Source organism: Podarcis gaigeae, assembly GCF_964106915.1.
Source record: "Podarcis gaigeae genome assembly, chromosome: 1".
In the NCBI taxonomy this organism is placed as follows: Eukaryota; Metazoa; Chordata; class Lepidosauria; order Squamata; family Lacertidae; genus Podarcis; species Podarcis gaigeae.
The window spans coordinates 28,585,249-28,609,781 of NC_139678.1; the positions used below are offsets into that span (position 1 = coordinate 28,585,249).

The 24,533-nt window shown below is 41.4% G+C and overlaps 1 protein-coding gene and 1 long non-coding RNA gene across 28 annotated transcripts in view; both read right to left on the reverse strand.

The window, feature by feature from the left end:
• The window catches only part of NRXN3 (neurexin 3), a 1,202,656-nt gene that overhangs the window by 530,649 nt on the left and 647,474 nt on the right, over positions 1 to 24,533 (reverse strand). The window lies entirely within an intron of this gene.
• LOC310844784 overlaps positions 4,485 to 24,533 on the reverse strand; it is a 90,269-nt gene continuing 70,220 nt past the window's right edge. Inside the window, exon 2 of the long non-coding RNA XR_014564320.1 lies at positions 4,485 to 4,885. This is a non-coding gene — a long non-coding RNA (uncharacterized lncRNA). The remainder of the gene's footprint in view (positions 4,886 to 24,533) is intronic.

The window sequence follows — 24,533 nt, forward strand, 5'->3', positions numbered from 1 at the left end:
TTATGATCTATGTCAGAAAGGAGAACGTTTCAGAAAAACAGAACGGCCAGAAAATGAATGTCAGAATCAAGGTGAAGGGAATGTCTGTACCCTGTCTGTACCCTAGAAGAATACATTTCCATTTCATCTTCCTTAGAACACTTAGCACCCCTTTGAAAAAGCCGCAACAGAGTGGTGATTCCAAAAGATATAGAGGGAGTCTGGTGGGAGCTTTGGTCAAAAATACTGTACAGTTTTAATCTTATATGAAGGCAAGATATATATTCCATAATGATTGCCAAGTCTGCATGGTGAAGTAGCACCCTCTCTTCCAAAATCAATATACATAGTTCAGATCACACTATCTTAGAAACTGAAGATGTACCATACAGAACATATACGCCTAGAAAGCTGTATCTTTTGATTACTGATTAAAAGTATGGATTATATTTTAACTTAGGCATGCATTGCTTCATACATTACTTAAATGTGCCATAGGTCTGTGATAAAGTTTGCAATATCCATTTGAATGAAGTGGGGGGGGGGAGTCTAAAATGTTTATACCTAAAACAGCTAGCACATTTACAAAGCAGTTCTCTGAAAGTGGCTAACATATTTGGTTGGTCTAGATGAACCTCAGGTGACCAACTCTACAATCCCATGGTTCTAGCTATTTCCATTGGCCAACTGCTTTGGCAATCAGCAATATTTCCAAATATCAAATTGTGTGTATGGGTTTTTGTCTGAAATTGTGTAGCAAAAGGTTTCTTTTGACTCTAAGTCTGCAATCCTGTGCATACTTACCTGGAGGCACTAAGCCACATTTAACTTAGTGCAACTTAGGTTAGGTTATAGCCCATCACCCAACTCCTCCAGGCCAGTAACACTGACTCCAAAGGGGATGGTCACAGAGAAATACCATTTGCTTAAGGGAAAATATAATTTTGGGTTCCAGTTTGCCATTTTGCTAGGTTGAGAGAATATCATTCTATGCCATGTAAAAATGGCAGACTTGAAACTGACCTGTTATTTCCCTGTTCTAGCCTCCAGTCACCAATTTAGTAGCAGAGCAAAGTGATATTCCCTACATTCACACTAATTAGGAAGTTTAACACATTAGCACAGTGGGACATGCATACAGGTAACGGAGAGCTGGAGGTTTTTTCATTAGCATCAAGTTCACACCAGTCATTATGGCAGAAATAATTACGGATAAGACAGGCTGCAAAAGCAATTCTGCTGCATATTTCTGTCTTCCCTTAGTCATATTTTCCTTTGAATGGACTGTGTGCCCTGTTTCAAAAACCTGCCCTTGGGGCTCTTCTTTTCCATATCATGGGATGTTCACTTTCAATGAATCTGCTTTGCAGATGGCTGTGGATTTAAGCTTCAGATGTGCTGTTAAAGCTCTTTACAAGCTTCACCCCAATCTTCTAGTGTTTAATTTTTGATCCTTCCACCCCTCTGTTATGACAGGCATTGCTGAGGCTTCCAGCACAACTGACACCCATGTTGCAGGGTCTGATTATTACTTGAAGTGCTTAATAGAAACCCAGCATCAAATCTGATTCATGCAAGAAGTGACCCATGTAGGTGGATAGATGCATGCAAAGCAACAACATGAGCAGAGTGCCACACAACACATCCCTTTTGTGTGAGTGGATCTCCATCAGAACTCTGGAAAACGCCTTGGAGAAACAGGAGACCGTATGGAGATTTGTGCTTGAAGCTACCGTATTTTTCGCTCTATAACACGCACCAGACCATAACACACACGTAGTTTTTAGAGGAGGAAAACAAGAAAAAAAATATTCTAAACGAAATAGTGGATATATGATTTTTGTGGTTCATGCTGTGGCCACAGACATGTGATCTGACAGTGAGTTTGGAGCAGCCCAATGCAAAAATCCTGAGGATCCATGTGGATCCATGCTTTGTAACCACGGAGGAGGGAAGGCAGGGGAACCATGGATCCTCTGCTCATGACTGCAACAGACCCCCACCACCACCTGCAGGCATTCGCTCCATAACACGCAGACATTTCCCCTTACTTTCTAGGAGGAAAAAAGTGGGTGTTATGGTGCAAAAAATATGGTACATTGTCTGCTTGAAGCTGAGACTGTGACTTAATGGAAGTCAAGCCATTGGAGAATCACAGTGCCTCCTGTGGCTGCAGAGACAGGTAACTCTTCTTCTGCCTCCATTGTTTTTGCTGTGTTAGCAGCACCTAGGTGACTTCTTTGGGGCATAAGCCTGGACAGTGTGTACCGAGGTCCTGGGCTGCCCAGATGACAAGTCCTCCCCCTTGGCCTTGCTTAGCCCAGAGTTTCCCATTTGGATGTAAGGGGAAACAAGGGTTTCTTCAAACCAGCAAAAAGTGCAAGGGTGGAATGTGTGCAGCCAATGCTTGCTCCCAGCTTCACCAACAAGGGTTGATTAAACTGGAACTCTTACATCTGAATTGGCCCCAGCAGTTGAGTTCTCCAGAGCAAGCTATAAATGCAGTAGCAAAATTGGAAAATGATGCACACCTATGCATAATGCATGCCTATTATTTGGTCTTTGAGCTGCGATTATTCCCTTTTAGTCCCTGACTATAATTCACTTCATATTGCTCTATAACCAGCCTGACTATTTTTAGGGAATATTTGCTCTGCTTAGCTCTTTTTCTACACATGTATAAACTTTGACATTTATGTCCATGGATTTAAATTCAAGAGTTGAATTGACATAATTGGTAGCATTACATTCATTTTATAACTTTTTCTTTTGCTTTAAAATTTTAGTGTTGTGCTATTTTTTTAAAACAATATCTTTCTCTTTGAGTGAATTATATAACTTAATCAGTTATGTTGCCTGTTTGAGTTTATGCGCTTTATGTTCAGCCAAATTTTACCTACTTAATTTATAATTTTGTGGGTGGAAAACCTGAATTAATGGTGTCCCAGAAACACAAAGCAATAATAGCATCCATCTGAGTGAAAAATTGAGCTTGTGGCTTTCTTTTCACAGTTCCCCAGGAGACATGTGCACGAGGCCCTGGGGCATGAGCTGACTTCAGAGGGCCAGAATCAAGCAGAGCACCTTGAGGACTAGTCTGACTAAAAGGCAGCCTAGAAAAGCATTTAATTAATGAATAAATTTCGGGGAAGATTCAAAAGCTCTATGAATTGAAAACCAATCTGGTTCTCCACCAGTTCAGACCTAATTCATATAGAGAGATGTAAATCAGAGACCTTACAGGAGCAAACCCCAAGTAATAATTTCCACTTAGTCAAGGATGAGAAATACTGAAATAGGAGTTACGGGTCATGGCACCTGCCTCTCTTTAGCCTATCTCTGAAAGGGGTTCTGCCCCATCACCTTTTTGATTAATTGCAAAAAGCAAATGCCAAATCCCAGGATCTGTTTCCCCAGAGGTTGGGACTCATCACAATTCCACACAGGCATAGCAGGCTCCACGCCAGGTTTCCCCAAGCTGCATTCAATGGAAAATCAAAGCAGGCAGCCGAGAAACCGTCCAGAGACATCAGAATGGTTAGATGGGCTTTGCTACACAGGGCGCTCCCCTTTAGTCACAGTTTTTGAGAATGGTGCTTCTACAGGACCTTTAGCACGCCACTTCAGCTCCCGCCAAAGAGCCTCCAGCAGCTCACAGCTATTAAGATGTTCCTTCATTTGTCAACAGAAAAGCTGCTAAATTGCTACCTTGAGCAAATTTGCATAGAAATTACCAACGATACTGTGCAAACGGCAAGGAGAATTATAGCAGAGCTGCCCTGTAGCGGCACTCAGAAGGGTGAGTGTGTATGTGTTTTATGCTGCTTCTTGAAAGCAAATATTCCTCCCAAACAGGGAGACAGAGAAGAATATACTGTAAGCAGAGCCTGCTGGATCAAGCCAGTGGCTGGGGTGGGATACATATACATTTATTATTATTATTATTATTATTATTATTATTATTATTCAGGAGCATTGCTGCGTCCAAAAATGGAGGTAGAACACAGACATCATGACATCATTGAGGAAGCTGGGCAGGTTTAACCTGAATAAGAGGAGAGTGAGAAGGGATTTGTCAGCCATCTTCAAGTATCTAAATGCTTTGCTGAGGATTGGACTAGATAACCTCAGGCTCCCTTCCAACACTATGATTCTATGACAGTAGCCATTTATAGCCCTCTCCCCCTTGAATTTATCTAATGCTCTTTTAAAGCCATCTGGGTTGGTGGAGAAGACTGCCTCCTTTGAGAGTGAGTTCCATAGTTAGACTATGTGCTGTATGAATACGTACTTTATTTTATGTGTCCTGAATCCACCAGCATTTAGGAAGAAAAGTGAGAGGCCAGAAATGTAAAGAGGAGGGGTGGAGAAAGAAATACTGCCAACAGGCCAACTGTGGAAGCAATCTTTGCTTCTGTTTCTATTACTTTTTGGTGCATAAAAAAGAAAAATCTACAAGAAACAGGATGGAAAGGGCACATGCAAAACTGACTTGGGACAGAAATAGATTGATACATTCAGCCATATATTCTCTTCTGTAATTCTTTAGGTTTGGTAATTCTCAGTGGGTCATCATGACTCTGGAATTAGCCATATAGGGACAATGTAGCCAAGGACCTATTGTCAGAAGACTTCAATGTCAAGAGCTTAGATCAGCAGGTGAGTTGCCAGTCAAACTCATGGCATTAGACAGTGTTGTTTCTAAGTCCTATTACAAATGTACTTGACTCTTGGTCCTCTAACAGCTGCTCACATACTTTCACTATGTCCTCTTCTCTCCCAACCTCTGATGCTCTGCTTGCTCAAGCCTTTTCACCTTCTGATTCTTCCTGATATCACTTTATCTCTTCATCTGATTGTAAAACATGTAGGCTGATGTGGGCAAATAGGAGCTTTGGATTATAACCTGAGAGACATGGGTAGAAACACCTGCTCAGCCGTGTACATATTGGGTGCCCTTGACTAAGCAATTATTTCCTTGCAACTCTAATCTTAAAATTAAACTAAATAATAATTATAAAGTATCTGAAAGATTATTGCACGCTGAACATTTCTGCACACAGTTCCAGTGCAGTAAATTGCACAGAAACTCTAAATTCCTGCACAAATAACTGTGACCACTCTGTAAGTTACCCATGATTTTCCATTATCCCAAGAAACAAGCCAGAGTCTATTTTCAGCTCCAGGTGCCAGAAATATTTGTGAACTGAATTTGGCAGCATACACTTTGATCCCACAACCTCCCTTGATTTGCGGGCTTCAATAGAATTCCAATTCAAGTATGTGGATGGGAAACCCTGAAGGCCCCTTGAGGAGCTATGGAGGTCCAATTTGCTTGTCTGTTAAGGTTGCATGAATCTTCGCAGGTGCCTCCATGCATGTGGGAGCATGAGAGGCCTCTGCACCCAATCTCTGCAAAGAGCAAATATCTGAAACAGGTAGGGAAAGAATTTATTTCAAAAAATGATCAAAAACTTTCATAGGAGAAAGGCTGGCTTCCAGTTCTTAAACCAACCAAGCCGGCTAATATTTATTTCATAATATAGACAAAACTCTGCCTTCTGTCAAAGAGAAGGGAATACATTCTTTTCCCTTAATGGCATTTTCTTTCCAATCAATTTCCTTTCAAGCTTGATTTAAGAGGATGCCCCATCAGAGCCTCAGGTTGGTGATGGTAGGGGATCTGGGACAATCCTTCCCTGCCCCCAGACAAACAAACATGAAAATTATGAGTAGGCAAACCTGTGGAGTTCAATCTAAATGCTGTCACTATGCCCTGAGGTTCTGCTATGCTTCCTCCCTATCTACAGCCTCAGGACTGACAGTGATCTAAATGGAAGACTTAAAAGTCCTAGGACAACATGACTCACCAAGCTATAAAGATTGCTAAGAGCACACGGGGGGGGGGGGAAGGGACCGACCTCTTTTTGTTTCTTTTTTGGTTTTTTGCAACAGGGCTGAGAATGGAAAAGCAGAGAAGTAGTCATAGGAAGGACCTTGTGGCAGTGTTGAGCTCGATTGGTCCCATGTGAGACCTCCGAAAAGGACTAAGCATACCCTATATGCATATTGTTGAAAATGCAACAGCTGAGATCATTTCGTGTGCAACTTAAGGGTTAATTCTCTTAGTGTTAAAGAAAACTAGTCAAGAACAGAAGTGGCTAAGGTGTCGCTTAGCAATCAAGCAGAGTGGCATGATGTTTGCTGAAGTGGGGCATGCTCTGATTGGCTGTGTAGTCTGTGTAGTTCCGAGTAAGGGTGTTTTTTTTTTTTTTAAAATATCCCTCTGTATGTTTGGTTGTATGTCTCCCAAGGATAGACCACCACTCCCAGTCTACCATGTTCCTGTTACTGGCTGCATCATCTTCCATGTGCAAGGAAGGGAACTTCTGTGGCAGGAAGCCTCCTTTCACAGCCACACCGTACATTTAAACAGTGCTTTTTCTATATATATATATATATATATGCTTTCGTAGATTTTCACGGGTACAGGAATGCAGGTTTTGGTGTCCTCGGGTGTCTTCCCGTGTAAAAGTTGGGGTGTCTAGGCGACGTTTCGACGAGGTCTCACTCATCATCTTCAGGCTGGTGCTTTCGGCTTCTTGTTACTGGAACAGAGCGGGATCTCAATGTTTGAGTTCCTATAAATACTGTAGAGGGGGTGTGGTGTCTAGCCTCCAATGTTCTGGGCAGAGAGGAAGTTCCCAGGCTAGTGTGCCTTTTCTTCTTTTGTTCCTTAATTACTTGAGAGATACCTTGAGTGATTTCTTGAGTGATATCCTGAGTACCACTTAGGTGGGTCATTAGGTGTGGATTAGTTGCTAAAGTCTTTGTGTCTTGACCTCTTGAACTTTGTGAAGAGTTTTCCTGAGAAGATGGCTGTATTGCACTTAGTTGTGCTTTGGCTTGGCTTCGTGTATAGGGGCGAGCTGTGGTTTTGTGGCTTGTGTCAGCCAGATCTGTGTAGGGATTGCAGGGGGGTGCAGCATCCGGAGGTGCCACCATGGATTGGCTACTGGATGGTGTCAGTAATTCATCTGTGGAGAGGGTCTGGGTTTGGGTCTTCGTGTATAGGGGCGAGCCACAAAACCACAGCTCGCCCCTATACACGAAGCCAAGCCAAAGCACAACTAAGTGCAATACAGCCATCTTCTCAGGAAAACTCTTCACAAAGTTCAAGAGGTCAAGACACAAAGACTTTAGCAACTAATCCACACCTAATGACCCACCTAAGTGGTACTCAGGATATCACTCAAGAAATCACTCAAGGTATCTCTCAAGTAATTAAGGAACAAAAGAAGAAAAGGCACACTAGCCTGGGAACTTCCTCTCTGCCCAGAACATTGGAGGCTAGACACCACACCCCCTCTACAGTATTTATAGGAACTCAAACATTGAGATCCCGCTCTGTTCCAGTAACAAGAAGCCGAAAGCACCAGCCTGAAGATGACGAGTGAGACCTCGTCGAAACGTCGCCTAGACACCCCAACTTTTACACGGGAAGACACCCGAGGACACCAAAACCTGCATATATATATATATATATATATATATATATATATATATATATATAAATGTTTAGGGGTACTCTCATTTTCCTACTCATATTGAAATACTGCCCCTCAATGAGGCCAAACTTAGATTCACAAAATATTTAGGGGTATGCGTAGCCCCGTGTCCCCCCAGAAAAAAGTACTGCATTTAAAGCACACAACTTCCCCAATCCTGGGAACAAAACAGGTGTGGATGTGACCTGTTTGCACAATTTAGAAGCCTTGAAGATCAGAGTTCTAGATTAAAACAAAGTAGTATCTTTTCATTGCCTGGTTTACATTGCTGTTGTGTGCAATTGACCTGTTAACATATACTAACCCAGCGGGTGCTGCATTCCAGAAGTAAGCGGTCTCTTTTTATTATATTTGGAGGTTTCATGGAAGCTTCTCAGTAGGAAGGATCTGATATATATAAAAAATATGTAGGCCATGATTTCCAAATATAGTTTCCAAAGTTATTCTCCCAAATCAATATTTAGGGACATAAATAAATGGCCTGATTTTTCCAAAGTTGTTAGCAGTTGCGCAGAGTGGCTGGAGGCTCATTGCTTTTGAAATTCAGGCTGCTTATTTAGATGCCTTAATATAGATTCAGGAGGCTAACACTGGGTACCTATTTTTGACAATCCTGGCTGATATTATTACTAGCTAAGCTCTCTCCAAACAAAGAAAGGCTTGCTACAATCCATCATAAGTATGTGACATTCCAGAAGCAGCATTTTACTAAAATAGGACAAAGACCTCAAGTGCTATGGATAACTGTACTGTTTAGCTAAGGAAAAGGGGGACTGAAAATGCACCCTTCATCTTGGAACAACCCTATTCTGGAAGTTAGAGCAGGCATCTACACAGACAGCAGCTCCCCCCAATAATGTTGCCGCCACTGTCTGCACTTTTTGCATTTCATTTCTCCATGACCTCACTGTTTATAATCCTCCCTTCAACCATGTGTTATGCCAGCAATCGGGGAACACTTCATGCACCTGGTGAATAGGACTCTAATCCATGAAAGTTTATGCCATTATAAATGCATTAGTGCATGCGCACCCCTCGGATAATTGGGCAGTTGGTGATCAGATGGCGGTGGGAAATCACGGACAAACTTTCACTATAGTCTAACCCAGGGGTCAGCAAACTTTTTCAGCAGGGGGCCAGTCCACTGTCCCTCAGACCTTGTGGGGGGCCGGACAGTATTTGGCAGGGGGAATGAACAAATTGCCCCACAAATAACCCAGAAATGCATTTGAAATAAAAGCACACATTCTACTCATGTAAAAACACCAGGCAGGCCCCACAAATAACCCAGAGATGCATTGTAAATAAAAGACATATTCTACTCATGTAAAAACATGCTGATTCCCGGACTGTCCGCGGGTTGGATTTAGAAAGCAATTGGGCCGGATCTGGCCCCCGGGCCTTAGTTTGCCTACCCATGCTCTAACCAGTTCCAGTCTAGTTAAGATCTGGCATTATACAATTCCTCAGTAAGCTTGGGCAATTATTTGGAAAAGTATACAAGATAATGGGTTGTATTCAGTAAGGAGTTAAGCCAAAAGTTCCATCAGTGCAAGGAATTCTCTTTCCACAGTGCAGTGTCTCTCCCTCTCCCCGCCCCCCACCATCCCAATCTGTTCTGGTCCCCCCAAAAAACTCTTTGCAGCAGATTTGGGGATGGAGCAAGGTGTGCAGAGGGAGAGGGAAAATGGGCAAAAATCCCGTTGCGCTAGGGGTAATCCACGCACAAATGCAATTATTTAGTTGAATGCCACTCAAAATCAGCAAACACACTCTCAAAAAACCTAGTCTCATTAAACAATCAGTATCTGATAATGTTACAGGAAAAGCATGATTAGCTTGATAGACTCATGTTAGGTAAAAGGTTCATTTAAAAATAGCTGGTAAAGAAACAGTACATGATTAACTGATATTTAAAAAAAAATAGTTAATCAACTGTTTATAGAATCCAAGAGGCGGCTTCAAGCCATGGTTTATAATAATATCTAACACCTTCTCCAGATGTATCTTACAGCCATCTGTAACACATGCTGCTCTGCAACATGCTTATAATAGCTATGAAATCATTCATTAACTCTTGACAAAATATTTATAAGCAGGATCCTCATACTAAGCATGGCCTGCTTGCATAGTACCAGGTTGGAAACCTTTGATAGGGCCAGTTATGAATGCAAGACAAAATATCCACATTTGATCCAGCCTCCAACAGCGAAAATGGCTTCTGTGAGCTGTGCTACCTGGTTCAGATTTCTCAATGGGATTCTGAATGTGGTGGGGATTGGTGGATAAAATATTGGACAGCTCACATGTGTGAACTGGCCCTAAGTGAGACCTAATCATGAGCGATATTAGCCTCCTTGTGGTATGTGATTCTACCATTAATTACTTTGCACCCCATGCTGATTTAAAGAACCTGTTTAGGATGGCCGTTGCACCACATCCTTTCAAAGGACAGCCCATCAAAGAATATCTTTAGGATGGCCCTTGCGACACGCATTCTGTGTGGCTCAGTAATCCAGAAGCTAGTCTTCTTCTTCTTTGGCGATAACTCATAGAGTAAAATTGTCTTCCATGAACATGGTCTTAACAGTGAGTCCGTAAGTGACTGTGGAGGCCAATTCTGGATCCACACATCCTTCCACAGTAGGAACATAGGTTTCAGGGCAGAAGTTGATCAAGGTGAGGGTTTCCCGAGTGTGCCTTCCTCTTAGCAGGTTTCTCCCCTTTACCTTGAGTTTGAGCATCTTCAAAGCCCACAACACCTCTGGTAAAGGTTGTTTTGCAGTTAGAGCACTTGCAGACCAGTGTTTCCCAGTTGCTGTTGTTTATACTACATTTTAAAAGATTTGCCTTATGCAGCAGTTAATCATGTGAATTCTGGGTTCAAATCCAAACAAAGCAAGAATACCATATCACTGTGCCAGTGAAGAAAGGATATTGGAGGACAGCCATGCAGTGAGGATAAGAATATTCTACTTCAGAAGTCCATGTGTCCCACTTTACAGAGGACAGCTCGCACTGTGCCGACCTCCCTGCTGCATCTTTCCTCCCTGCCTTCCTCCTAGTGAGCAACAGTGGCGCACCTGCCAGGAAGCTAGAGCAGTAGCTGCACTGCACCTGGAGAATCACTTCTGGAGCAGGGATGGCTAACCTGTGTGCCTCCAGATAGTGGTGGACTACGACTCCCATCATTCCTGCCCATTGGCTATGCTGGTTGGGGTTGATGGGAGCCAGAGTCCAAGAGCATCTGGAGGGCCACAGGTTTCCAACCCCTGCCTTAACAGCATGTGTGGGAGGCTTGCTGATGTGGATAGTGCTTTCTGAACGTGCCCAGAGCAGACTGCAGAATCCATTAGACTGTCACATTCAACTCCAGTTTTGAAGAAACAGAATGAATTCATTTTAGTCTCCATCGAAACCACAGTTCCACTTATTTCTACCTTTAACAGCCCTCAGAAATGGCATGTTATATTATGTGTTTTTCTACTCTGCTTTTTTGATATGGAAGGCTGTCTTTTGTTTTTCCTGCATCACAATGCAAAGAAATTTTGAAAATCTCGATAAAGGTGTTTAATGTTAAAAAGAAGAAGAAGAAAAAGAAGAAAGAAACAGAATAATCTATAACAAAAAAATAATAAAGCAAAGAGGCTGGGCTTTTTCCACTTTCTGTTTTTAAAATGAGCCCTGCACATATTTCCATGTTCTCTCCCCCCGCCCCCAGCTATACATACAAAAAATCAATTTTAAGTGATTTGTTTGAAAATGGAAAATCAACAGGCTGCTGTAGGACCCGCCACCTCAAAATCATTTGCTGACAGAGGGGTCAATTCCTCATTGTGCTGATTGACTCACCCATTTTATATTCTGAGGTATACTTTCTCAATTTCTCAATCCGTAATTCATTTTGTTCTAACCACCAGCAAGTTTTGGTAGAGCAGACCACAAGAGTCCCCTCGGGCCACCATCCCTATTGTTTTCAGCAGTACCTTTTCATAATTATTTCACAGCATATCTTCTCTACTTATGGCAATCAGCTTTGGCAGTGCTTAGATACATTATACGTAGACACCAAATATATTGCCACAACCTGGGCTGGCCCAAGACATTTTGCCACCTGAAGCTGAGCAGTAAATAGTACTCCCTCCAGAGGTCATGACACAGAGTGTACCCAAAGCCGGTCAAGTTATTTTGAGGCAGAAAATCCCACAAGCCTTTCTCTCCTTCCCAGGTAGTATAAATTGAATACAAATAGAATCAATAACAACAACTTTTATATAACTAAGCATGCCCTGCCCCTTCATAACACCCTAAGCCAGCTATTTGAAGCAGTTGCTTCACTCTGCCTAATTGTAGGACTGGCTTTTTGCCTCCCGGTTGTGTCTGCCTTCCCATCCCTCAGCTCACCCACAATGACAAGCAATGGAGGAGCAATTTCATTCGATTGGCATGCTTTTCAAAAATAAGTAGGGAGAGATGCTAAGCCTAGGTAGGGTGTGTAAGGAGTTTATGCTGCCACAAACTGTTCTGATTCATGCCTCTGGAGTGGATAAACAGAGTTTGTCTGTTTCCACAGCTGTCAGTCTAGAGAGAAAAATCCATGCATGAAACTTGGCAGCACTGCAGTCTATGAGTTCCCCTGGAGCATTCATTTGCATAGCAAAACTACTTCAGGATTTGTGCAGTGCTACTTATGCCTGAGATTAATACCTCAATCCTATAAATGTAGGTGCATGCGTGTGCCCACACAGATGCGCTGAGACTATCTGCATGAATGCCTGTTTTCAGAATGGTGTGTGTGATCTCTGAGGTTCATAAGAAGATGCGGGAGGGGGGATGCTCTAGTCTAATAAGTTAGACACCTCCACATCTTTTAAAGTATTTGCTTTTAGAGAGTGAAGGGGCCGATTGTCCCCAGACGCTTTCTCCAATCAACTCTAGAGCTCCATATTTATGAAGCTCATTTTCTCTTTTCATTAGCTCTTATCACTCTCTCTGTGTTGCAGCAAGTATCTCTTTCTCCATTGTTATGGGAGCCATGCAGTAGATAGTGGCTGTTGTGGGTCTTGATTGTAATGAATTTATGTGTATCCTTATTCTCCATCCTATTGTTTTCTCTGCTATTCTAAAAGGTCTGTACCTTGCACGCTACCGCAAACTGCTGGAAATATATTATATACATAAAACAAGATCTATTATTCTGTTATTTTCAGCCAAGAACTTTCCTATTAAAGGAATATATCTCAGTGTGAAAACCAAAGAACAGAATAGAAAAAGAGAGGCTGCAGCAAAGCTATGGGGAAGTAGCAATGGCATCATATTATTGCCATTGGTTTCACTAACTGAAAGCCAGGACCAGAAATTGTGGAATACCACAGATCCTTATTCACATTCAATCAATATTTGATGGTTTGTATGTAATGGTGTAGTTCATCTGGCAGCATTTGATAGATAACATGCAGTAGTGAGCTGACAATCTTTGAAACCTAACACCTTATGAGATTTCATATTATAGCCTAGCAAGATCAAAACAACCAAGTGATGGCAAAAAATGTAAAATGATCCAAATTTGGATTGGAGAGTTAAAATGTCATACTCAAAACAATATTCAAACACTGTGTATTTCTAGCATTTGCAGGTATTGGTTAGCATCCAAAGTGGAAGTCAGGCTGTGCAATGGAGCTTTCCAACCTCCTCCTCCCAACTGCACACTTGTTTCTGGATTCTTGACTCATGAAATGTTTTCTCAGCCCATTTAACTACCTGCTGGTGCCTGAGCTCACCCTGCTTCCTAGATTGAAAATACCCTTCAGTGCCTTAGGGATGGAGAAAGAATTCACAGTGGACTAACACAATCTGGATTTTGCAATGTGGCTCCGTTATGCAAACAGCATACCCCCAAAATTGCATCTTTTATATTTAAAAAATGCATATGAAATGCATACTATTTAAATGTAGACGTCTTGCGTTCTTTCATAAAATCTGCACAAAACAGGATGGAAAAGACCTGTGACTGAATGCCATGGAAACTACAATGAGATAGTATTAAGCTGATCAGTCCATCCCTACACTGCCTTCCTCTTTGATTCTTCACAATCACCATTAAGAAGAATCGTAATGCCTTTATAGGAATCTATGGTTTGAACCCACTTGGAATCCCTTGTAGAGTTCTAATTGCTGCATCTCAAAAAGTTTGTTACAGAGCTGTAAAAGCAGCAGAAATCGAGAACCAAGATGATCAGGAGGACAAAGCAACTCCACTGTAAGTAAAGGTTCCAATTTTTGGGACTTTTTAAATGAGAAAAAAGGAAGGTAAGGAGGGACGTGATCAAGTTGTTTAGAATTATGCAGGGTGTGGAGAAAGGAACATGAATTTTAGAAGATTCAGGGCAGACAAGAGAAAGTACTTCACACAGTGTTTAGTTAACAAGGAACACGCTGCCACAAGATGTAGTGATAGCTGTCAACTTGGATGGCTTTCAAGTGGGCATTCATGGAGGATAAAGTTATCAATGACTGTTACCTCCAACATGAGAGGTGGTATACTTATGAGTATCAGCTGCTTTGCTCATGCCCTGCTTGCAGGCTTTCCATACATATCTGGTTGACCTATATGAGAACTGAAAGCTGGACTAGAAGAAGAAGAAGAGTTTGGATTTGATATCCCGCTTTATCACTACCCTAAGGAGTCTCAAAGCGACTAACAGTCTCCTTTCCCTTCCTCCAGCACAACAAACACTCTGTGAGGTGAGTGAGGTTGAGAGACTTCAGAGAAGTGTGACTAGCCCAAGGTCACCCAGCAGCTGCATGTGGAGGAGTGGAGACGTGAACCCAGTTCACTAGATTACATGTCCACTGCTCTTAACTACTACACCCACACTGGCTAGAAAGGCAGGGCTCCTATGCTTTTCTGTAATTTATTTGTTGCCAAGACAAGAGAGAACGTGATCCCTAGCTATCATGAAGATTAGTAATTACCAGAACATCAAGCAATCCAAGAAACTCAAGATGTTAAAAAAAGACAAAGCAAATGCTTATAGAGGAGATTAGAGGCAAATGAGTTTATGATACAGAAGCAACTTTCTTAAAACTCTAGGTGCTGGTCAAATATACAAAAGACAGATTTATTTCTTACTAGTAGGCCTCTCTGGCTTCCTTGTGACATATGGATTTTCTTAAACTCATATTTTCAACCAACGCATATTTTAATTTGTAAACTCCTTAAATTACTACCCATATCATTCCAACTTTGCAGCCATCATTTAGAGTTTGGAGGCATGCCTTTGTTTTGGACACGAATCAGCCGTTTCTTAGAAATTGGTAATTTGAGACCATGATTCATTATATAACATTCACAGCTCTCCAAACATTACATAATTTGTTGCCGAAAGAAAGCAACGGAATCCCAAGAAAGAGTTTAGAGAAAGTGGCACAAGAGAAACAAAGGCATGGAAAAGGTTGTCAAAACCAACAGTTCAAAATATTGTTCTGCTGCAAATTCTGCTGCAGTGCAAGGGAGAAGAAGAAGAGGAGAAGGAGGAGTTTGGATTTGATATCCCGCTTTATCACTACCCTAAGGAGTCTCAAAGTAGCTAACATTCTCCTTTCCCTTCCTCCACCACAACAAACACTATGAGCTGAGTGAGGCTGAGAGACTTCAGAGAACTGTGACTAGCCCAAGGTCACCCAGCAGCTGCATGTGGAGGAGTGGGGAAGCGAACCCGGTTCCCCAGATTACGAGTCCACCACTCTTAACCACTACACCATAGGAACACTATGATGTTGTGAGGTTCTGAAATAGGAAACACCCATGGTGCCCTATGGAGAACTGAATAATGTGCACAACCTGAAGAATGTACACACTGCAAATTGGTTGTTTAATTATTGTATGAAGGGTTATGTCGTAGACTTTTAACATTGGTTGACACCAATAATAGCAGAACTTCTTTTTAAAACACCAAAACAAAATGGTTGCTTTCTTGGCTGTTGTTGACTTCTTCTTTTTAGCTGTCTAATCGGGTATTGCATTTCATAAAATATTTAGCATAATAAAGACTAAGAATATGTGACAGACTAAGGCAAATTGAAAATGTCTTAATCGTTCTGACCTTTACTACAAATTTATCTCCCTGACGGAAAAACACAGCCGACCTTTTCTAGTCACAGATAGCATGGCTTACTGTGGGAATGTGCTTAAACCAGACCTCTGAAAGTTCACCTCAGCTACTGTGAGAGAGCCACTTCATTCCTGCATGGGTTGTTGTAAGAGGATGAGAAACTATCATCTCTTAAATAAAGTTCCGAACTGTTTCAGTTAGTTGTGCATTTTCAGGAAGCAAACACCTTTTCCAATGAGGCTTTCCATTCTTCAATTCTGGAGTTCCACCTAGGAAGTGTCATATAATGTTTTTGCTTACCAATTACAGCTTAGCCTCTACCTTTTCTAAACCTAAAAAAATGACAGACTGGGAAAACTCTGGAACCATAACTAGGTGTGGCAACAGTGGCCTAGGCACACAGCACACAAATCTCTTCAAAACTGACACCTGGGCTGGATTTGGAGACATTTCAGTTTAAAGTATTGTAAATTTAAAAAGTGGAAACAGGTAGAGAAAAACGGGACTCCATGTTGCCATCTGGTGGCACAATGTTTACTATTCACATTAAGTATGGCGAAGCCTGTAAACCATGCAAGAGTTCCCTCAGAAAGGAATACTTCCTATGCAGGTGGAATTATAGACATAATGACCAAACCCAGTTTGAAGCCTTCAACTCAGTGAGGCCCCCTCTACTGTTGTTGGTCTTTCAGTATGGACCTGAATATTTTCGTTCATGAAATTAGACGTGAAAAAAGTGTGGCATAAACAATAGGCAGTTTTATCAATGCCACCATGTCCCTAATCACTTGCCATAGTGAACATAGTGACCCTTTGCATACAAAGCATGCAGTCTACAACTGAGCTACAGCCTCTTCCAAATTTGAAGTACCTTCAGAGGGTATTAAAGTTTTTTTGTAGCTCGGTATTATTAGATGGAACACAGGTTGACTTTGGCATGGGATAAACAACTATTATTCTAGTGAGATTGAGGTACTCAAATTAGTGCGGTACCAAACATTTCTCCTGCATTTTTTAATTTTATCATTCTCTATCAATTAATGAGAAAAGAAATTGCATTTATTTTTTATCAAAGGAGGAGAAAAAAATATATGAAGTTCTCATGGGCAAGAAACAAGGTTTTTGTTGTACTTAGCTCACTTGTAAAGTGACCAAGGGATGTTTGTGGGTGTCTGTTCTTTCATTCTACAAATCATTTCTCTAGGAATCTGCACCCTGCAGCCTTCGTGGGTGCCTTTGCTTCCCCAAAGCAAATAAAACCCAGGGGGAAATGTCACAAGGCATGGGGCCTTTTGAGTTCAGGAAGAACAGGTAGTAGGGAGGCTGCATATTGCTGGAGAAATGCTTAATGGGAAGAAAACCACACACATTACTGACTAGGGATGTCTGAATGTGCCTCAATCTATTTCAACATTCAGTCACACATAAATCTGGTACTTTCCATTCCACTGGAGTTAATTTATTTTGCACAAGACTTCCTTCCATTTTGTTGTCCACTGATGCAGAAATATACGATTCTTTAAACGCAATAGTGCACAATAGATGCACATATCACACTATCAACAGATATTTACAAATCATTACCTTCTCTGTGTATTTCCTTACACAGTTAATGGGAGAGCCTGTTAGTCTTTTGTAGCGAACACAACAGTGTTTTGTGGCACCTTAAATACAAAGTCAATGAAGTGGCTAATGACCCATCGCAAAGCCATCTATGGCTCCACTTCTAACCATGCCTACTCAGAAGTAAGTCCACTGAATTCAATGGGGCTTCCTCCAGGTGACTGGGGTTAGGATTGTGGCCTGTCTCACCAATTTTATGCAGATAGGATTGCAGCCTATCCCACTCACTTAACCTTTATTATTGCAAAATCCTATTTCATAAATGAATATTTTATACAGATTTTTTTCATTATTGTGGGTCTGCTTAAATTTAATGCTCAAGCTAATTTATATTTCAGTTGTTTGTTGTACACATGGTTTTGTGTTTGATAGCTTTAAACCATTAAAAGTGAAAGATGTGTTTCACTGGTTTAAATCCAATTGCGATTTGAGTATGAGTGGGGCAAAGACGGTTTTAAAACTAGGATTTTAAATAAGCATTTAAGGGATGGATGACTAGTCACAAATGAACAGTTAAATCCATATGGTTCTCCTACTTTGTCAAAGAGTCTTTCATAGGTAACAAAGGGATCATTTTTTGCCATGGAAAAGAAAATGAATTCCCATTCATTTTCAAACTCCACAGTAAGGAGCAAATTAACTCCACTTACATGGGAGTAAGCCCCATTGAATTCAGTAGGACTTATCTCTGAGTAGACATGGTTAGAACTGTAGTACATATGGGCTGCCTCTGGCAATGATTAACTTGCTAGAAGCAACACTTCAAGAAAAGAAGAAGCAACAAGGTCCTTATTGGCATCTGTCTGTCTTGAGAGATAATGAAGTGCACCTCTGGGGGTGAAGTCAAACCACTGTGTTAGCAGCACTGAAGTAACCTTTCTGGGGTGCAAGCCTGGGTAGTGTGTACTGCGGTCCTAGGTTGCCCAGATGTCAAGACCCTCCTCTTGACCTTGGCTGCAGGAGTTGCCAGGAGGCAGCACACGAAGTACCATCCAACTATGTTAGGAACTCCACTCCCCATTTGTGTAGGGTTTACTCCTTAGCCTTTTCTTCTCCCAAAGATAGCCCGCAAAGCAGTGGAGATATCCTCAATGAATCCATAAATAACAGGCATTACAAAGCAATTTATATATCCATTTATGTATAATTTCCTAATGCTTTTTACAAAGCCTTTAGTTTTAGAGAATGAAGGCAAATCATTCATAGCAAGAATCCATGCCATGACGGGGACTGAACAGACAGATCGAAGGAAATCTACTTGACAGTCCATTTGCAACAGATTCCACCAACATCTCTCCCACCGAAAAGCACTCAAACAATAAGGTAAACTTTCCCCTGCACTCAATGAAAGTATAGTACATTCTGAAGCAGCCTATTTTGTTGATGAAGAAAAACTTTGAGAAACTGAAGGACAGGTTTCAGCACAGCACTAATGCAGACATAGCATAAGTGTGCAACTACCGTATTTTAAGAGAGGGCAAGAAAAATATTTATCCCACAAGGTTCCATTCAACAATTTTGTACCTGCATATCTTAAATGCAAAAAACCCCACAAAATACTTGAGATACTTTGGTTTATTTTCCTCATTAGCTTTTAGTTTGAACTATTTCTGTATTCTTTCTGCTGGAAACCCACATTCCCTGAGTCATTGGAAACTCAGCTAAGAAAGAGTTCTCAGCAGGAGAGATGGTGGGAAAGGGAGGGGGAGTTGACAAAAAGAAAATAAGATACATTTCTTCTTTTTTGAAAACTACAAAAATAAGGCTATTTTTGCTGTTATCATCTATAGAAAATTTCTACATCTAAAATAAAATTAAGGAGCTCTCCAAGTTCTCTAGGACTGGAAGCAAATTCTGTATTAAAATCTTTTAAACCCTCAGCCCCAATCAGGGGCTCCACTTTTGTTAGCTGAATTTTACAGAGAACATCCATTCATAAGAACTGTGTGCAACGGTCCTAATTCTCTGGCCAGCACTACTTTTCAGGAACAAATTTCAACACGTAGGTGGTGTTTAGATCTTTAGTCCCAAATGGGTAACAATACATAATAAGCACATTTTGTAAACAATACAATGTATACATTTGTATATTTCAGCCTTTTCTGGGCAACTAACCCCCTCAAATTATTCTGAACAAATATGAATGTTACTCAGGATTGTATTTGGTGGTCTCTGTTGGGAATCTCAGAAGAGACACCCACACAGTGGAAGTTTCTCCCAGTACCACTCACCACACGAAAGCGAAGTAAAACAGTTCTGGGTGTAGATATATACAGCTTGTAGGCTTCTGCAGATACAGATATATACAGATACATTCAATTATAAAGTACCTCTGTTGCTCTAAGTAAGTTCAGCAATTCAAGACATAACACTGGACAAGTAACATTGACTGGCTAACCAGCTGAATGACTGACTGAGCTGGCATGCATTAATCACAGATATAGTCAAGGCACTGGGCTGTTACCATAGCAACTGGCTTGGCTGACTTTGTACCTGCAACTAGCTCATCCATGGGGTGATTTATGGTCCTGAAGTAAATTAACCCTTTCTCATGTCCTGTTACTCCAACATTCATGTGAATGGGGTTCCAATGCTGAGAACATAATAGTATATGAAGAGGCCTCCTGGATCAGGCCAAATGCCTATGGGAAACTCAGTGTTGTGGCGAGGCCATGTCAACACCCCTCAACATGTATTTCATGGCCTAACAGGAGCACAACCCAGGTGTTCAAGTGAATGTGTGTGGGATTAAAGGTGAGCAATGGATTGTGTTGTATAAGCAAGGCTCACCACAATGCCCCCACATATACCAACTTTGTGCATTCAGCTTTTCAATGGAGCCAGTCTGGATGTGGAGCTGGGGTGTGTGGCTTCTCTGTTCCCTCTACCCCCTTCCTTGAGCATCTGAACAGTACTTTAGTGATGGGTATAGGGATAGGAAACAGGGCCAGAGCCTGGTTTTGTTGCCCACTGGGAAAATATTTATCAGTGGGCCTTTTTCTTAGTCATTCCTTCTTCAACTACACCCTTTCATTATTTGGCCCCGGTACTTCCTTTTTAGGGGCCAACCCCTTCTTACTGCAAATTCAACAGAGATAGAGCTTTCACATCACTTCACACATTGTGCTTTTCATTTGAAGTAGTTAAGATACTCATCCCTGTGTCCTGGCAGCTGCTCAGTGACACTGCCTTCTGATGCTGGGCCTAACAAAATAAAGAAAGGGGGATGACCTTAACCTCTTGAAGCCCTGGAGTATAATAAACCCATCACACAAACATTGTATCACTGCAAAGGTATCTGTGTGGTTTCCTTGAGTTTTGGAAATTAAAATGTACAGGTGTACATCAGGTGTGCGAAATAAAAAGAACGATGCCCCATAAACACATCTTATCACATGGTTCAGAAAGATATAATACTTGTGAGGTGCATACACTAGTAGCTGAGATGGATGGGGAGAAGCATTTTTATGTGCAGCAGGCAAACACAAAAGCTTGTATTTCATCAGGGAGGAAAAGAGGACAATTTTGTATCTCATTCCAAAGAAAATGATCTCTTTTTCGAGATAAACTAAAAAGGATGAATAGGTTCATCTGTTCACATGCGTTTGCATACAGAGCCATAGCCCCACATGCAGAGCCTGGCTATTCTCGTTTCAGCATGTTGATCTGTTATCAAATAGAAAGCCATCTGTCTCCACAAACAGCCTTGAAGCAGGAAACAAAGAAAGTCAACAGGTCGCTGTGCCATCTTCTGCCTACCTGAAAGGACTCATTCGGGGAACTCTCTGCCCTGACCTCTTTGTCCTGCTGGGCTCTGTGTGCTATGAAAGCAGTGGGAGTCAGTTTCCCATTACGCAGAATTGATCAAATGCCTGAAGCAGAGAATCCCTTGGACTTAGCAGCACAATGCCTTGCTATTGCCAGCAGATTCCAAGCCACTAACACATTTTTAGACTGCTTTGAGAAATTGACAAAACAAATTAAGTGTAATTCTGCTGCTTTTCATGTGCTCCTTGCTACTGGCCCAAACCTCTGGCTTCCAGCTACTTTTCAGTTCTGAAATAAACTTCTCATTCATACATATGTCTCTTATGCCATCAGTTCTTACACCTAAATCTCCACCATGATTTCTTTGCCCACAGTCTTTACTCTCTTTGGGTGCCTCTGGACTGTCACCACAGTGCAGGAGTGATACAAGCACCTGTACTGGGAAATACAGGTATGCACAACTGAAGCAAATTAACTTGTTCTGATTGAAGTGCTTTTTCTGCAGTTGGGAAAGTGACAGGGGAATGCATTGAAAAGTGTGGGATGAATGAATGAAAAACAGGAAGACATACCTGTATCAAGGTAAGCAAATCAAGTTGAACGCTCATTGTTGTATAACCTCCCTGCAAACATAATGGATGCTCAGTGATGACCAGCCATAGTCTAATCACCATATAAGGTTTGTGAATTTAAATTAGGATGAATGTTGAATTAGCAGGGTTACTGGAAGGTATGTTTATTTCTAGACTCTTCTAGCTCCTCTACTTTTTGTGCAGCATTATGAAAATTGTGCCTCTATATTGTTATCTTCTCCTCTCCTTGCAACCAGCCACTTCCTAGCCAGAAATAGACTAGATCCTCTTTCCTAGGATTATTTTCATGTGTGTCACAGTGGACCTGGTTATACGCAGCAACAAAAAGTTGTACAGCACTTGTCAAAAAGTTGTAGAGCACTATGGCAGCACATGCCATGCATTTCTCTTGTAATCACAAGGACTAGAAGTTCATGTTTTGACAAACATTTATCACTTCCTTTGAAACCCGCTCTTCCAACATAGTTTGGGGTGGCACTGAACTGTTCTGTCTTCTGTATGTTATTATGGTTGCTAAAAGTGTTCATTAGTTCAAACTGGGTTCAGAATGAATATGTCTTCAAACTGGGTTCAGAATGAATATGTCTTTGATTGCGAAAAAAAATATGTTTCATTCCAATATGCTGGCAGGGGTGAAGGCCCATGAGTCACAGAACCTTCACCTTTTCTCTCTGGACCAGTTAAGTACTCACCTCCATAGAAGCAATTCCCCCCCTTTATTTTCTTCTTATTCTATGAGAAGGAAAATACAACGTAATAGAAAACTAGTAAAATATAAAATCTTAATGAACTAGAAAATAAACATAGGAACATGTTCTTGAAATAGATAAATCATTGATAATGTGTTACTTTCAACTAAACTCTACTTAGAGTAGTCCAACTGAAATCAAAGGACCTATTACCATAATTTCAACAGGTCTGCTCTGAGTAAGACTAGCACTGAATACTGCCCAATATAAATGAGAAGGAAAGAAGGAAGCCTTTGTGAAGGGACAAACTAGTTTAGCTCCATCATGGAAAAAATAACACCGAAGCAGCAGGAAAAATATAGCAGCCAATGTTATTTAAATCCAAACCCATCTGAGCAAGAAATGCATGTCCAAAATGACAAGTCATAGGCATTAGCCAAGGGGAGCTGCTGAATATGAAAAGGTTGTGTCACTCAGTTTTCAATTACATCAAAAACCAGGCATTTCAACATTTGGTCGGGGAGTCAAAAGTGAAGCTCCCCCTCCCCTTTGTTTCTCAGCGATGCTGTATAGCTTTACATGGTGCCATTCATATGATAAGAGGGAGGTGGAGAAACCATACCTAATATCAGAGGACTGGGAAATACATCAGAAATGTTGTTTTTTGTGCTTATCAGTGAAGTTTTGGAGGGGTTTTTCTGCAGGCCAAATGGAATAGAAATATTAAGGAGGTAACTTGATGAGAAACCCTGTTTTTCCAACCCAACAATTCCACTAAGCCGCACTACTAGGAAACAGTCTTGGAGCAATTTCTCCTTGTATTTAACCCTCTCTCTATATATTATCTACATGGAAAGTTTACATATGTGCAGTACTGAGCAGCTGCTTAATAAAACTTATTATTTTTTTATCGTGCTCAAGTTTATGAGAAATGACTCTCAAAGGCAAACATAATCACCCACTCATAAAGGTATAACACTAGCAGTGATCATGGGCAAGGGAAGAAAGTACCAAGCTTTTAACACAAGCAAACCAAAGCAGACTATTGCAAGTTAAAGAAATAAATAATTCAAGAACTACTGCCTACCTAAAAATAACTGTTCACTTCTCTGTCTGATGTCTGGAATGCTGAACCTGTGATCTTGATGAATTTCTCCTCCAATATACTTTTGGTGCAGACAGTATAATGTAGAAGTTAAAGACAAAGAATGGGTACGCCCAATGGTTTTGTTACCTACATGCAGCCACAGGGAGCTCTAAATTTCCTTGGTACCTGTAGGTTTTCTACCATAACAGAAGCTTTGGGAGGGAGGGTTGGATTGGAGACCCCCTTCCTCCTTCAGTGATATTGCTCTAATCAAATTTGAAGTCTCCCCTGCCCCTGCCATCCCCCTGAATGCTTTTAGGTTAAAATGAACAGCCCACAAATGTTGGAATACCCTTGTTCATAGTTCCAGCCTGCCAGCTATGCCCTTCTCCAGGACACTCCATTCCATACACCAACACTTTCCCATATTTATCCCCCAATATTAAGTCAATGTTTCATAGCCAGTGGCTCACTGAGATGTTTGGGGGCTTTTATTTAATTTTTTACCTTAATGGTTTTTGCTGCTCCTTTCAACCTTGGGGGTGTGCCCAACTTTCCCTCTTGTGTGTAGCTGGCACAGTCTTGGTTACATAAGGATCTACACTCAGGATGGTGATAACACTGTGTGATCCAGGCAACATGAATCTCTGCATCTCACCTAGTGTAAGCTAGGAAATTCCAGGTTCAAATTCCACTGGTGACCTTGGGAAAATTTAATTGCATGGTGGCCACTCCTGCTTCCATCTGCATAGTGGAGTACAAGGCTCTCAATGGCTTCTAGCCATGGTGGGTATGTTTCACTGTCAGAGGCAGTATACCCAGTTTCTGGGAATCTCAGGTGGTCAGTGTGCTACTGAGCTCAGATCATGCTTGAGGACTTCCCTTAGGCATCTGATTGGCCACTGTGAGAACAGGATACTGAGTCATTGGCCTGATCCAGCAGGCTCTTCTGAACGTAAGAAGTAGTAGCCATTGAGAACCTTGTCCACCATTAATTTTCCTAATCCGCTTTTAAAGCCATTTAAGTTGGGGGCCATCACTGCCTCCTGCCAGAGCAAGTTTCGCAGACATACTTTCTTTTATCTGTCCTGAATCTGCCAATATTCAGCTTT